General features: G+C 46.9%; 1 protein-coding gene across 6 annotated transcripts in view; it reads left to right on the top strand.

The window, feature by feature from the left end:
• Positions 1–14535, top strand: part of LOC129821062 (teneurin-4-like) — a 511923-nt gene that overhangs the window by 278866 nt on the left and 218522 nt on the right. The gene's annotated exons all lie outside the window — the stretch shown is intronic.

Genomic DNA, 14535 nt, shown 5'->3' with positions numbered 1-14535 from the left:
GAGAGAGAGAGATAGTGGTGGATGGTGTTGTAATCCCCTTGAGGAGAGAGAGATAGTGGTGGATGGTGTTGTAATCCCCCTGAGGAGAGAGAGAGATAGTGGTGGATGGTGTTGTAATCCCCCTGAGGAGAGAGAGAGATAGTGGTGGATGGTGTTGTAATCCCCCCTGAGGAGAGATAGTGGTGGATGGTGTAATCCCCCCTGAGGAGAGAGAGATAGTGGTGGATGGTGTTGTAATCCCCCTGAGGAGAGAGAGAGATAGTGGTGGATGGTGTTGTAATCCCCTTGAGGAGAGAGAGATAGTGGTGGATGGTGTTGTAATCCCCTTGAGGAGAGAGAGATAGTGGTGGATGGTGTTGTAATCCCCCTGAGGAGAGAGAGAGATAGTGGTGGATGGTGTTGTAATCCCTCTGAGGAGAGAGAGAGATAGTGGTGGATGTTGTTGTAATCCCCCTGAGGAGAGAGAGATAGTGGTGGATGTTGGTCTAATCCCCCCTGAGGAGAGAGAGATAGTGGTGGATGGTGTTGTAATCCCCCTGAGGAGAGTTAGTGGTGGATGTTGTTGTAATCCCCCTGAGGAGAGAGAGATAGTGGTGGATGGTGTTGTAATCCCCTTGAGGAGAGAGAGATAGTGGTGGATGGTGTTGTAATCCCCCTGAGGAGAGAGAGATAGTGGTGGATGTTGGTCTAATCCCCCCTGAGGAGAGAGAGATAGTGGTGGATGGTGTTGTAATCCCCCTGAGGAGAGAGAGATAGTGGTGGATGGTGTTGTAATCCCCCTGAGGAGAGAGAGATAGTGGTGGATGTTGTTGTAATCCCCCCTGAGGAGAGAGAGAGATAGTTGGTCTAATCCCTTGAGGAGAGAGAGATAGTGGTGGATGTTGGTCTAATCCCCTTGAGGAGAGAGAGATAGTGGTGGATGTTGTTGTAATCCCCTTGAGGAGAGAGAGAGATAGTGGTGGATGGTGTTGTAATCCCCCTGAGGAGAGAGAGAGATAGTGGTGGATGGTGTTGTAATCCCCCTGAGGAGAGAGAGATAGTGGTGGATGTTGTTGTAATCCCCTTGAGGAGAGAGAGAGATAGTGGTGCATGTTGTAATCCCCCTGAGGAGAGAGAGATAGTGGTGGATGGTGTTGTAATCCCCCTGAGGAGAGAGAGAGATAGTGGTGGATGGTGTTGTAATCCCCCTGAGGAGAGAGAGAGATAGTGGTGGATGGTGTTGTAATCCCCCCTGAGGAGAGAGAGAGATAGTAGTGGATGGTGTTGTAATCCCCCTGAGGAGAGAGAGATAGTGGTGGATGGTGTTGTAATCCCCCCGAGGAGAGATAGTGGTGGATGTTGGTCTAATCCCCTTGAGGAGAGAGAGATAGTGGTGGATGTTGGTCTAATCCCCTTGAGGAGAGAGAGATAGTGGTGGATGTTGTTGTAATCCCCTTGAGGAGAGAGAGAGATAGTGGTGGATGGTGTTGTAATCCCCCCTGAGGAGAGAGAGAGATAGTGGTGGATGGTGTTGTAATCCCCCTGAGGAGAGAGAGAGATAGTGGTGGATGGTGTTGTAATCCCCCCGAGGAGAGAGAGAGGTGGATGTTGGTCTAATCCCTTGAGGAGAGAGAGATAGTGGTGGATGTTGGTCTAATCCCCTTGAGGAGAGAGAGATAGTGGTGGATGTTGGTCTAATCCCCTTGAGGAGAGAGAGATAGTGGTGGATGTTGGTCTAATCCCCCTGAGGAGAGAGAGAGATAGTGGTGGATGTTGGTCTAATCCCCTTGAGGAGAGAGAGATAGTGGTGGATGTTGTTGTAATCCCCCTGAGGAGAGAGAGAGATAGTGGTGGATGGTGTTGTAATCCCCCCTGAGGAGAGAGAGATAGTGGTGGATGGTGTTGTAATCCCCCCTGAGGAGAGATAGTGGTGGATGTTGTAATCCCCCCTGAGGAGAGAGAGATAGTGGTGGATGTTGTTGTAATCCCCTTGAGGAGAGATAGTGGTGGATGGTGTTGTAATCCCCCTGAGGAGAGAGAGATAGTGGTGGATGGTGTTGTAATCCCCCTGAGGAGAGAGAGAGATAGTGGTGGATGGTGTTGTAATCCCCTTGAGGAGAGAGAGAGATAGTGGTGGATGGTGTTGTAATCCCCCTGAGGAGAGAGAGAGATAGTGGTGGATGGTGTTGTAATCCCCTTGAGGAGAGAGAGATAGTGGTGGATGGTGTTGTAATCCCCCCTGAGGAGAGAGAGATAGTGGTGGATGGTGTTGTAATCCCCCTGAGGAGAGAGAGAGAGATAGTGGTGGATGGTGTTGTAATCCCCCCTGAGGAGAGAGAGAGATAGTGGTGGATTATGTTGTAATCCCCTTGAGGAGAGAGAGATAGTGGTGGATGGTGTTGTAATCCCCCCTGAGGAGAGAGAGAGATAGTGGTGGATGTTGGTCTAATCCCTTGAGGAGAGAGAGATAGTGGTGGATGTTGGTCTAATCCCTTGAGGAGAGAGAGATAGTGGTGGATGTTGGTCTAATCCCTTGAGGAGAGAGAGAGATAGTGGTGGATGTTGTTGTAATCCCCCTGAGGAGAGAGAGATAGTGGTGGATGTTGGTCTAATCCCTTGAGGAGAGAGAGATAGTGGTGGATGTTGGTCTAATCCCTTGAGGAGAGAGAGATAGTGGTGGATGTTGGTCTAATCCCTTGAGGAGAGAGAGAGATAGTGGTGGATGGTGTTGTAATCCCCCCTGAGGAGAGAGAGAGATAGTGGTGGATGTTGTTGTAATCCCCCTGAGGAGAGAGAGATAGTGGTGGATGGTGTTGTAATCCCCCTGAGGAGAGAGAGAGATAGTGGTGGATGTTGTTGTAATCCCCCTGAGGAGAGAGAGATAGTGGTGGATGTTGTTGTAATCCCCCTGAGGAGAGAGAGATAGTGGTGGATGTTGTTGTAATCCCCCTGAGGAGAGAGAGAGATAGTGGTGGATGGTGTTGTAATCCCCCTGAGGAGAGAGAGAGATAGTGGTGGATGTTGTTGTAATCCCCCTGAGGAGAGAGAGAGATAGTGGTGGATGGTGTTGTAATCCCCCTGAGGAGAGAGAGAGATAGTGGTGGATGGTGTTGTAGTCCCCCCTGAGGAGAGATAGTGGTGGATGTTGTAATCCCCCCTGAGGAGAGAGAGATAGTGGTGGATGGTGTTGTAATCCCCCCTGAGGAGAGAGAGAGATAGTGGTGGATGGTGTTGTAATCCCCCTGAGGAGAGAGAGAGATAGTGGTGGATGGTGTTGTAATCCCCCTGAGGAGAGAGAGAGATAGTGGTGGATGGTGTTGTAATCCCCCTGAGGAGAGAGAGAGATAGTGGTGGATGGTGTTGTAATCCCCCTGAGGAGAGATAGTGGTGGATGGTGTTGTAATCCCCCCTGAGGAGAGATAGTGGTGGATGGTGTTGTAATCCCCCTGAGGAGAGATAGTGGTGGATGGTGTTGTAATCCCCCCTGAGGAGAGATAGTGGTGGATGGTGTTGTAATCCCCCTGAGGAGAGATAGTGGTGGATGGTGTTGTAATCCCCCCTGAGGAGAGATAGTGGTGGATGGTGTTGTAATCCCCCTGAGGAGAGATAGTGGTGGATGGTGTTGTAATCCCCCCTGAGGAGAGATAGTGGTGGATGGTGTTGTAATCCCCCTGAGGAGAGATAGTGGTGGATGGTGTTGTAATCCCCCTGAGGAGAGAGAGAGATAGTGGTGGATGGTGTTGTAATCCCCCTGAGGAGAGAGAGAGATAGTGGTGGATGGTGTTGTAATCCCCCTGAGGAGAGATAGTGGTGGATGGTGTTGTAATCCCCCCTGAGGAGAGAGAGAGAGATAGTGGTGGATGGTGTTGTAATCCCCCTGAGGAGAGAGAGAGATAGTGGTGGATGTTGCTGTAATCCCCCCTGAGGAGAGAGAGAGATAGTGGTCGATGTTGCTGTAATCCCCCTGAGGAGAGAGAGATAGTGGTGGATGGTGTTGTAATCCCCCCTGAGGAGAGAGAGAGAGATAGTGGTGGATGGTGTTGTAATCCCCCCTGAGGAGAGAGAGAGAGATAGTGGTGGATGGTGTTGTAATCCCCCCTGAGGAGAGAGAGATAGTGGTGGATGTTGGTCTAATCCCCTTGAGGAGAGAGAGATAGTGGTGGATGTTGGTCTAATCCCCTTGAGGAGAGAGAGATAGTGGTGGATGTTGCTGTAATCCCCCCTGAGGAGAGAGAGAGATAGTGGTGGATGGTGTTGTAATCCCCCTGAGGAGAGAGAGAGATAGTGGTGGATGGTGTTGTAATCCCCCTGAGGAGAGAGAGAGATAGTGGTGGATGGTGTTGTAATCCCCCCTGAGGAGAGAGAGAGATAGTGGTGGATGTTGCTGTAATCCCCTTGAGGAGAGAGAGATAGTAGTGGATGGTGTTGTAATCCCCCTGAGGAGAGAGAGAGATAGTGGTGGATGGTGTTGTAATCCCCCTGAGGAGAGAGAGAGATAGTGGTGGATGTTGCTGTAATCCCCCTTGAGGAGAGAGAGATAGTGGTGGATGGTGTTGTAATCCCCCTGAGGAGAGAGAGAGATAGTGGTGGATGTTGCTGTAATCCCCCCTGAGGAGAGAGAGATAGTGGTGGATGGTGTTGTAATCCCCCTGAGGAGAGAGAGATAGTGGTGGATGTTGCTGTAATCCCCCCTGAGGAGAGAGAGATAGTGGTGGATGGTGTTGTAATCCCCTTGAGGAGAGAGAGATAGTAGTGGATGGTGTTGTAATCCCCCTGAGGAGAGAGAGAGATAGTGGTGGATGGTGTTGTAATCCCCCCTGAGGAGAGAGAGATAGTGGTGGATGGTGTTGTAATCCCCCTGAGGAGAGAGAGAGATAGTGGTGGATGTTGCTGTAATCCCCCCTGAGGAGAGAGAGATAGTGGTGGATGGTGTTGTAATCCCCCCGAGGAGAGAGAGATAGTGGTGGATGGTGTTGTAATCCCCTTGAGGAGAGAGAGATAGTGGTGGATGGTGTTGTAATCCCCCTGAGGAGAGAGAGAGATAGTGGTGGATGGTGTTGTAATCCCCCTGAGGAGAGAGAGATAGTGGTGGATGGTGTTGTAATCCCCTTGAGGAGAGAGAGATAGTGGTGGATGGTGTTGTAATCCCCCTGAGGAGAGAGAGAGAGATAGTGGTGGATGTTGCTGTAATCCCCCCTGAGGAGAGAGAGATAGTGGTGGATGTTGGTCTAATCCCTTGAGGAGAGAGAGAGATAGTGGTGGATGTTGCTGTAATCCCCCCTGAGGAGAGAGAGAGATAGTGGTGGATGGTGTTGTAATCCCCCCTGAGGAGAGAGAGAGAGCTGCCATCTTCACTATCCTTTCTCAACTACAGTAACTCGCCACTTCGCGGTTCACTTATCGCGGATTCGCTATTTCGCGGATTTTCATAATGCATTTTTTTTTTTTTTTTGGTGCATTGTGCTCTGCATTCTGATTCGCTAAAAACTCAAAAAACATGGTGGCATGTCGGTGTACAAGGATCTTTTTGCAAAGAAGAAAAAAGAGCGACAACAGCTGCCTATCTTCTCCCGAACAAACACACCTGCACCGCGGGCTTCAGAAGAAGAGAACACTGCAGAGCGCAGTCAGGATGCAGTCTGAAGAGCAGTAAAACGGCCTACACGTGAGTCACTGTATTTGTATACATGTAATAGTTGCTAATTGTAAAAAAAAAAAAAAAGTTTTCTATTTCGCGGATTTCACTTATCGCGGGTCATTTTCGGAACGTAACCCCCGCGATAAACGAGGGATTACTGTACTTCATCTTCCCTCCCTGGTGCTGCTGAGGAGAGCCACCTCTGTGTTTGACCATCTGCTAGGGTCTATTGTGTACTAGTACTGTCTGCTAGGGTCTAGTGTGTACTAGTACTGTCTGCTAGGGTCTATTGTGTACTAGTACTGTCTGCTAGGGTCTATTGTGTACTAGTACTGTCTGCTAGGGTCTAGTGTGTACTACTACTGTCTGCTAGGGTCTAGTGTTTACTAGTACTGTCTGCTAGGGTCTAGTGTGTACTAGTACTGCCTGCTAGGGTCTAGTGTGTACTACTACTGTCTGCTAGGGTCTAGTGTGTACTAGTACTGTCTGCTAGGGTCTAGTGTGTACTAGTACTGTCTGCTAGGGTCTAGTGTGTACTAGTACTGCCTGCTAGGGTCTAGTGTGTACTACTACTGTCTGCTAGGGTCTAGTGTGTACTAGTACTGCCTGCTAGGGTCTAGTGTGTACTAGTACTGCCTGCTAGGGTCTAGTGTGTACTAGTACTGTCTGCTAGGGTCTAGTGTGTACTACTACTGTCTGCTAGGGTCTAGTGTGTACTAGTACTGCCTGCTAGGGTCTAGTGTGTACTAGTACTGCCTGCTAGGGTCTAGTGTGTACTAGTACTGTCTGCTAGGGTCTAGTGTGTACTAGTACTGTCTGCTAGGGTCTAGTGTGTACTAGTACTGCCTGCTAGGGTCTAGTGTGTACTAGTACTGCCTGCTAGGGTCTAGTGTGTACTAGTACTGCCTGCTAGGGTCTAGTGTGTACTAGTACTGCCTGCTAGGGTCTAGTGTGTACTAGTACTGTCTGCTAGGGTCTAGTGTGTACTAGTACTGCCTGCTAGGGTCTAGTGTGTACTAGTACTGCCTGCTAGGGTCTAGTGTGTACTAGTACTGTCTGCTAGGGTCTAGTGTGTACTAGTACTGCCTGCTAGGGTCTAGTGTGTACTAGTACTGCCTGCTAGGGTCTAGTGTGTACTAGTACTGCCTGCTAGGGTCTAGTGTGTACTAGTACTGTCTGCTAGGGTCTAGTGTGTACTAGTACTGTCTGCTAGGGTCTAGTGTGTACTAGTACTGCCTGCTAGGGTCTAGTGTGTACTAGTACTGCCTGCTAGGGTCTAGTGTGTACTACTACTGTCTGCTAGGGTCTAGTGTGTACTAGTACTGTCTGCTAGGGTCTAGTGTGTACTAGTACTGCCTGCTAGGGTCTAGTGTGTACTAGTACTGCCTGCTAGGGTCTAGTGTGTACTAGTACTGTCTGCTAGGGTCTAGTGTGTACTAGTACTGCCTGCTAGGGTCTAGTGTGTACTAGTACTGCCTGCTAGGGTCTAGTGTGTACTAGTACTGTCTGCTAGGGTCTAGTGTGTACTAGTACTGCCTGCTAGGGTCTAGTGTGTACTAGTACTGTCTGCTAGGGTCTAGTGTGTACTAGTACTGTCTGCTAGGGTCTAGTGTGTACTAGTACTGCCTGCTAGGGTGTAATTGCTAATGTTGAATTCCTTCCCAACACCCACATGGTATAATAAGGTCAAAACCTAAAATGTAACTAGTCTGTATAAATCAATCGTTGCATTATTAGTAGCCAAATTATTCTTCATATAGTCCATGTGACGGGTGTGGATATGGTAGTTGGGGGAGTTGTTCACGCCAAAAATATTATTGCCTAAGTCAGCAAAGAAAACGTCACACATGGAGAAAGAAAATGGCAAAGGCCAGATAAGGAAAGCCTTAGCATATCAGCATCAGAAGTGCAGCGATCACATTGAACCCAAAGTCAAAAGCAGTCAGTTAAAAACAAAATAAGATCCCATTTACCCATCTAAACGAGCCCAATCAGAACCCAATCACTATCCAATCAGAACCCAATCACTATCCAATCAGAACCCAATCACTATCCAATCAGAACCCAATCACTATCCAATCAGAACCCAATCACTATCCAATCAGAACCCAATCACTATCCAATCAGAACCCAATCACTATCCAATCAGAACCCAATCACTATCCAATCAGAACCCAATCACTATCCAATCAGAACCCAATCACTATCCAATCAGAACCCAATCACTATCCAATCAGAACCCAATCACTATCCAATCAGAACCCAATCACTATCCAATCAGAACCCAATCACTATCCAATCAGAACCCAATCACTATCCAATCAGAACCCAATCACTATCCAATCAGAACCCAATCACTATCCAATCAGAACCCAATCACTATCCAATCAGAACCCAATCACTATCCAATCAGAACCCAATCACTATCCAATCAGAACCCAATCACTATCCAATCAGAACCCAATCACTATCCAATCAGAACCCAATGGTACAAAGAGGCTTATACTGAACATGTTGTGAAAATAAGCTCTTTAGAAAGTTATTATTTAACTAATCAGTGTTTTACAGATCGATACAAATAAACAATAGTTCAATAGCAATTACAGCAACACAACCCCTAGTGTTGATTAGGGCCTAGGTACCACCCCTGTGTTGATTAGGGCCTAGGTACCACCCCTGTGTTGATTAGGGCCTAGGTACCACCCCTGTGTTGTTAATATAACTAGTGTTGATTAGGGCCTAGGTACCACCCCTGTGATGATAATATAACTAGTGTTGATTAGGGCCTAGGTACCACCCCTGTGTTGATAATATAACTAGTGTTGATTAGGGCCTGGGTACCACCCCTGTGTTGATAATATAACTAGTGTTGATTAGGGCCTAGGTACCACCCCTGTGTTGATAATATAACTAGTGTTGATTAGGGCCTGGGTACCACCCCTGTGTTGATAATATAACTAGTGTTGATTAGGGCCTAGGTACCACCCCTGTGTTGATAATATAACTAGTGTTGATTAGGGCCTAGGTACCACCCCTGTGTTGATAATATAACTAGTGTTGATTAGGGCCTAGGTATCACCCCTGTGTTGATAATATAACTAGTGTTGATTAGGGCCTAGGTACCACCCCTGTGTTGATAATATAACTAGTGTTGATAAGGGCCTAGGTACCACCCCTGTGTTGATAATATAACTAGTGTTGATAAGGGCCTAGGTACCACCCCTGTGTTGATAATATAACTAGTGTTGATAAGGGCCTAGGTACCACCCCTGTGTTGATTAGGGCCTAGGTACCACCCCTGTGTTGATAATATAACTAGTGTTGATAAGGGCCTAGGTACCACCCCTGTGTTGATTAGGGCCTAGGTACCACCCCTGTGTTGATAATATAACTAGTGTTGATTAGGGCCTAGGTACCACCCCTGTGTTGATAATATAACTAGTGTTGATTAGGGCCTAGGTACCACCCCTGTGTTGATAATATAACTAGTGTTGATAATATAACTAGTGTTGATTAGGGCCTAGGTACCACCCCTGTGTTGATTAGGGCCTAGGTACCACCCCTGTGTTGATAATATAACTAGTGTTGATTAGGGCCTAGGTACCACCCCTGTGTTGATTAGGGCCTAGGTACCACCCCTGTGTTGATAATATAACTAGTGTTGATAATATAACTAGTGTTGATTAGGGCCTAGGTACCACCCCTGTGTTGATTAGGGCCTAGGTACCACCCCTGTGTTGATTATATAACTAGTGTTGATTAGGGCCTAGGTACCACCCCTGTGTTGATAATATAACTAGTGTTGATTAGGGCCTAGGTACCATCCCTGTGTTGATAATATAACTAGTGTTGATTAGGGCCTAGGTACCACCCCTGTGTTGATAATATAACTAGTGTTGATTAGGGCCTAGGTACCACCCCTGTGTTGATAAGGGCCTAGGTACCACCCCTGTGTTGATTAGGGCCTAGGTACCACCCCTGTGTTGATAATATAACTAGTGTTGATTAGGGCCTAGGTACCACCCCTGTGTTGATTAGGGCCTAGGTACCACCCCTGTGTTGATAATATAACTAGTGTTGATTAGGGCCTAGGTACCACCCCTGTGATGTTAATATAACTAGTGTTGATAATATAACTAGTGTTGTTAATATAACTAGTGTTGATTAGGGCCTAGGTATCACCCCTGTGTTGATTAGGGCCTAGGTACCACCCCTGTGTTGATAATATAACTAGTGTTGATTAGGGCCTAGGTACCACCCCTGTGTTGATAATATAACTAGTGTTGATAATATAACTAGTGTTGATTAGGGCCTAGGTACCACCCCTGTGATGTTAATATAACTAGTGTTGATTAGGGCCTAGGTACCACCCCTGTGTTGATAATATAACTAGTGTTGATTAGGGCCTAGGTACCACCCCTGTGTTGATTAGGGCCTAGGTACCACCCCTGTGTTGATTAGGGCCTAGGTACCACCCCTGTGTTGATAATATAACTAGTGTTGATAATATAACTAGTGTTGATTAGGGCCTAGGTACCACCCCTGTGATGTTAATATAACTAGTGTTAATTAGGGCCTAGGTACCACCCCTGTGATGTTAATATATCTAGTGTTGATTAGGGCCTAGGTACCACCCCTGTGTTGATAATATAGCTAGTGTTGATTAGGGCCTAGGTACCACCCCTGTGATGATTAGGGCCTAGGTACCACCCCTGTGTATATAATATAACTAGTGTTGATAATATAACTAGTGTTGATAATATAACTAGTGATGATTAGGGCCTAGGTACCACCCCTGTGTTGATTAGGGCCTAGGTACCACCCCTGTGTTGATAATATAACTAGTGTTGATTAGGGCCTAGGTACCACCCCTGTGTTGATAATATAACTAGTGTTGATTAGGGCCTAGGTACCACCCCTGTGTTGATAATATAACTAGTGTTGATTAGGGCCTAGGTACCACCCCTGTGTTGATTAGGGCCTAGGTACCACCCCTGTGTTGATTAGGGCCTAGGTACCACCCCTGAATAGTTTTTGATTCTGTATTCATAGGGTAATAGCCTGGTTTAGCTATTTATTTCAGCTTTGAATGATTGAAGGTGAATCCAACCTATAGGCTACTTTCCTCTATGCTCCTGTCTTGTTGGTTACCCGTGATTGGTTACGCAGATTCTGGTAATGTGACAATTAGATCCTCTCGAGGCCAAATGCGGAGTTATTTTCTTATTTTTGAGATAAACATGCTGAATGCTTTTTGTTGGAGTTCATTCCCCAGTCACAAGCTGTTGTGAAGGCCAGGCATCCCATGCTCTGCTACCGCTATTAATGTGATTTTAGTTCTGCAACCAGAACTCTGTGTGATTGTTGTCCTATGCCCTTTCAGAAGCACGTCTCTGTCTGCATACCAAATGGCACCCTATTCCCTATTATAGTGCATTTCTTTTGACCTGTAGGGATCTGCTGAAAAGTAGTGCACCGTATAGCGAATAGGGTGCCATTTTGGGGTCAATAGTAGTGCACTATATAGGGAATAGGGTGCCATTTTGGGGACAATATTAGTTCACTATTAGGGAATAGGGTGCCATTTGGTGTCAATGGTAGTGCACTATATAGGGAATAGGGTGCCATTTGGTGTCAATAGTAGTGCACCATATAGGGAATAGGGTGCCATTTGGTGTCAATAGTAGTGCACCATATAGGGAATAGGGTGCCATTTGGTGTCAATAGTAGTGCACCATATAGGGAATAGGGTGTCATTTTGGGGTCAATAGTAGTGCTCTATATAGGGTGCCATTTAGGGTCAATAGTAGTGCACTATATAGGGTGCCATTTGGGGGTACATCCTATGAGTAATGGCTGGTGTTTCTGCCCACAGAGTGCTGAGAGCTGATTGAAATGTCTTAGGTCAGTCTTAAATGGACTCCCGGTTCCTGCACTCGTCAAACGCTCTTTTATTACCACACAGATATAATATCCATTATGTCTGTAATGGGCAGGCGTGTCTATGAAATAAAGCATTTATGGGTATTTGTTTAGAACTTTATCATACATTACCTTGCCTCTTTCCAATATTACGATATTGATTAGCTGGCAGTTAAAATGTCATTGTCAGAGGATATTTATTAGTTTTTCCAATGATGGACTGTTTGGGAAGTCCATTTCACAACTTCCTGTCTGAGTGTCGGTGTTTGATGTGCTTGTGTCCATCACAGGATGTTGGTGGCACCTTAGTCGGGCTCGTTCTAATGACTGGAGTGGGATAGGTGGAACGTTAACAAATACATCAAACACATTCAACCCATCTGTGTTTTGGAGGAGGCACCAGAGCTAGCATTAGCATTAAAGACATTCAGCCCATCTGTGTTTTGAAGGAGGCACAAGAGCTAGCGTTAGCATTAAAGACATTCAGCCCATCTATGTTTTGGAGGAGGCACCAGAGCTAGCATTAGCATTAAAGACATTCAGCTCATCTGTGTTTTGAAGGAGGCACCAGAGCTAGCGTTAGCATTAAAGACATTCAGCCCATCTGTGTTTTGAAGGAGGCACCAGAGCTAGCATTAGCATTAAAGACATTCAACCCATCTGTGTTTTGGAGGAGGCACCAGAGCTAGCATTAGCATTAAAGACATTCGGCCCATCTGTGTTTTGGAGGAGGCACCAGAGCTAGCATTAGCATTAAAGACATTCGGCCCATCTGTGTTTTGGAGGAGGCACCAGAGCTAGCGTTAGCATTAAAGACATTCAGCTCATCTGTGCTTTGAAGGAGGCACCAGAGCTAGCGTTAGCATTAAAGACATTCAGCTCATCTGTGTTGTGTTTTGGAAGAGGCACCAGAGCTAGCATTAGCATTAAAGACATTCGGCCCATCTGTGTTTTGGAGGAGGCACCAGAGCTAGCATTAGCATTAAAGACATTCGGCCCATCTGTGTTTTGGAGGAGGAACCAGAGCTAGCATTAGCATTAAAGACATTCGGCCCATCTGTGTTTTGAAGGAGGCACCAGAGCTAGCATTAGCATTAAAGACATTCAGCCCATCTGTGTTTTGAAGGAGGCACAAGAGCTAGCATTAGCATTAAAGACATTCAACCCATCTGTGTTTTGGAGGAGGCACCAGAGCTAGCATTAGCATTAAAGACATTCAGCCCATCTGTGTTTTGAAGGAGGCACAAGAGCTAGCGTTAGCATTAAAGACATTCAGCCCATCTATGTTTTGGAGGAGGCACCAGAGCTAGCATTAGCATTAAAGACATTCAGCCCATCTGTGTTTTGGAGGAGGCACCAGAGGGACAGAGCAGGTTGTAACAGGACCTGAGAGGAGTGCTGACTGAGGCAGAGAGAGAGAGAGAGAGAAAAGAGAGAACCCTAACCCTGGCTGTTTGTACCGATTGCCCTCTTCAACTGACTGTGTTCTGGCCCGTCCCCCGAGAGGAGGTGTGATGCCACACTGTAACCACGGATACGCCATGGCAGCTCTTCTCCCCGCCTTTCCACCCTCCTACCTACCTGCAGCTCACAGTCAACCCGTTTGTTCACCCAGTCATTTAATTAGGTAGCTTCTAAGTAGATACATTCCCAGGAGGTTTAGTGTGTGGTGTAGTGGGTGCTGGCCCTTAGGGAGAGGAGGGAAGGAGTCTCTGTCTCTCTCTCTCTCTCTCTCTGGGCCATTCAAGGCTGGAGGCTCTCTCCTCCCTCGTTCCATCCATCCCTGGCTCTCTCCTCTCAGGCAGTCACGGGCCATGTTTTAAGGGCAGGCCCACAGGGACAGGCTGTCAGGAAGTGCAGCAGGAGCACATGGTGGGAGGCTCCTAACTAAAGGTCCCCCCAACACTGCTGCTGTAATGTTCTGAATGATGGCAGAGCCAATCAGATATGGCAACTAGAGAGAGGAGAGAGACCATGGTCATCTAAAGGCTGTGTGTTAGCTCCCTGTTCTACTCCCTGTTTCTATTTCCTGTTTCTATTTCCTGTTTCTACTCCCTGTTTCTATTTCCTGTTTCTATTTCCTGTTTCTGTTCTACTCTCTGTTCTACTCTGTTCTACTCCCTGTTCTATTCTGTTCTACTCCCTGTTCTACTCCCTGTTCTACTCCCTGTTCTATTCTGTTCTACTCTCTGTTCTACTCTGTTCTATTCTGTTCTACTCTCTGTTCTACTCTGTTCTACTCCCTGTTCTACTCCCTGTTCTACTCCCTGTTCTATTCTGTTCTACTCTCTGTTCTACTCACTGTTCTACCCTGTTCTACCCTGTTCTACTCCCTGTTCTACTCCCTGTTCTACTCCCTGTTCTACCCTGTTCTACCCTGTTCTACTCTGTTCTACTCCCTGTTCTACTCCCTGTTCTACTCCCTGTTCTACCCTGTTCTACTCTGTTCTACTCCCTGTTCTATTCTGTTCTACTCCCTGTTCTATTCTGTTCTACTCTCTGTTCTACTCCTTGTTCTACTCTCTGTTCTACTCTGTTCTACTCTCTGTTCTACCCTGTTCTACTCTGTTCTACTCCCTGTTCTATTCTGTTCTACTCCCTGTTCTATTCTGTTCTACTCTCTGTTCTACTCCTTGTTCTACTCTCTGTTCTACTCTGTTCTACTCTGTTCTACTCCCTGTTCTACCCTGTTCTACTCCCTGTTCTACCCTGTTCTACTGCCTGTTCTACCCTGTTCTACTGCTGGAGGTGACTGTGTGGGCGTTCATGGAGGTGACTGTGTGGGTGTTCCTGGAGGTGACTGTGTGGGTGTTCATGGAGGTGACTGTGGGTGTTCATGGAGGTGACTGTGGGTGTTCATGGAGGTGACTGTGGGTGTTCATGGAGGTGACTGTGTGGGTGTTCATGGAGATGACTGTGGGTGTTCATGGAGGTGACTGTGTGGGTGTTTATGGAGGTGATTGTGTGGGTGTTTATGGAGGTGACTGTGTGGGTGT

The sequence above is a fragment of the Salvelinus fontinalis genome, chromosome 23, assembly GCF_029448725.1.
Source record: "Salvelinus fontinalis isolate EN_2023a chromosome 23, ASM2944872v1, whole genome shotgun sequence".
Lineage (NCBI taxonomy): Eukaryota > Metazoa > Chordata > Actinopteri > Salmoniformes > Salmonidae > Salvelinus > Salvelinus fontinalis.
Note: the sequence above shows the minus strand (reverse complement) of the source record. Positions and strands in the feature narration are given on the sequence as shown.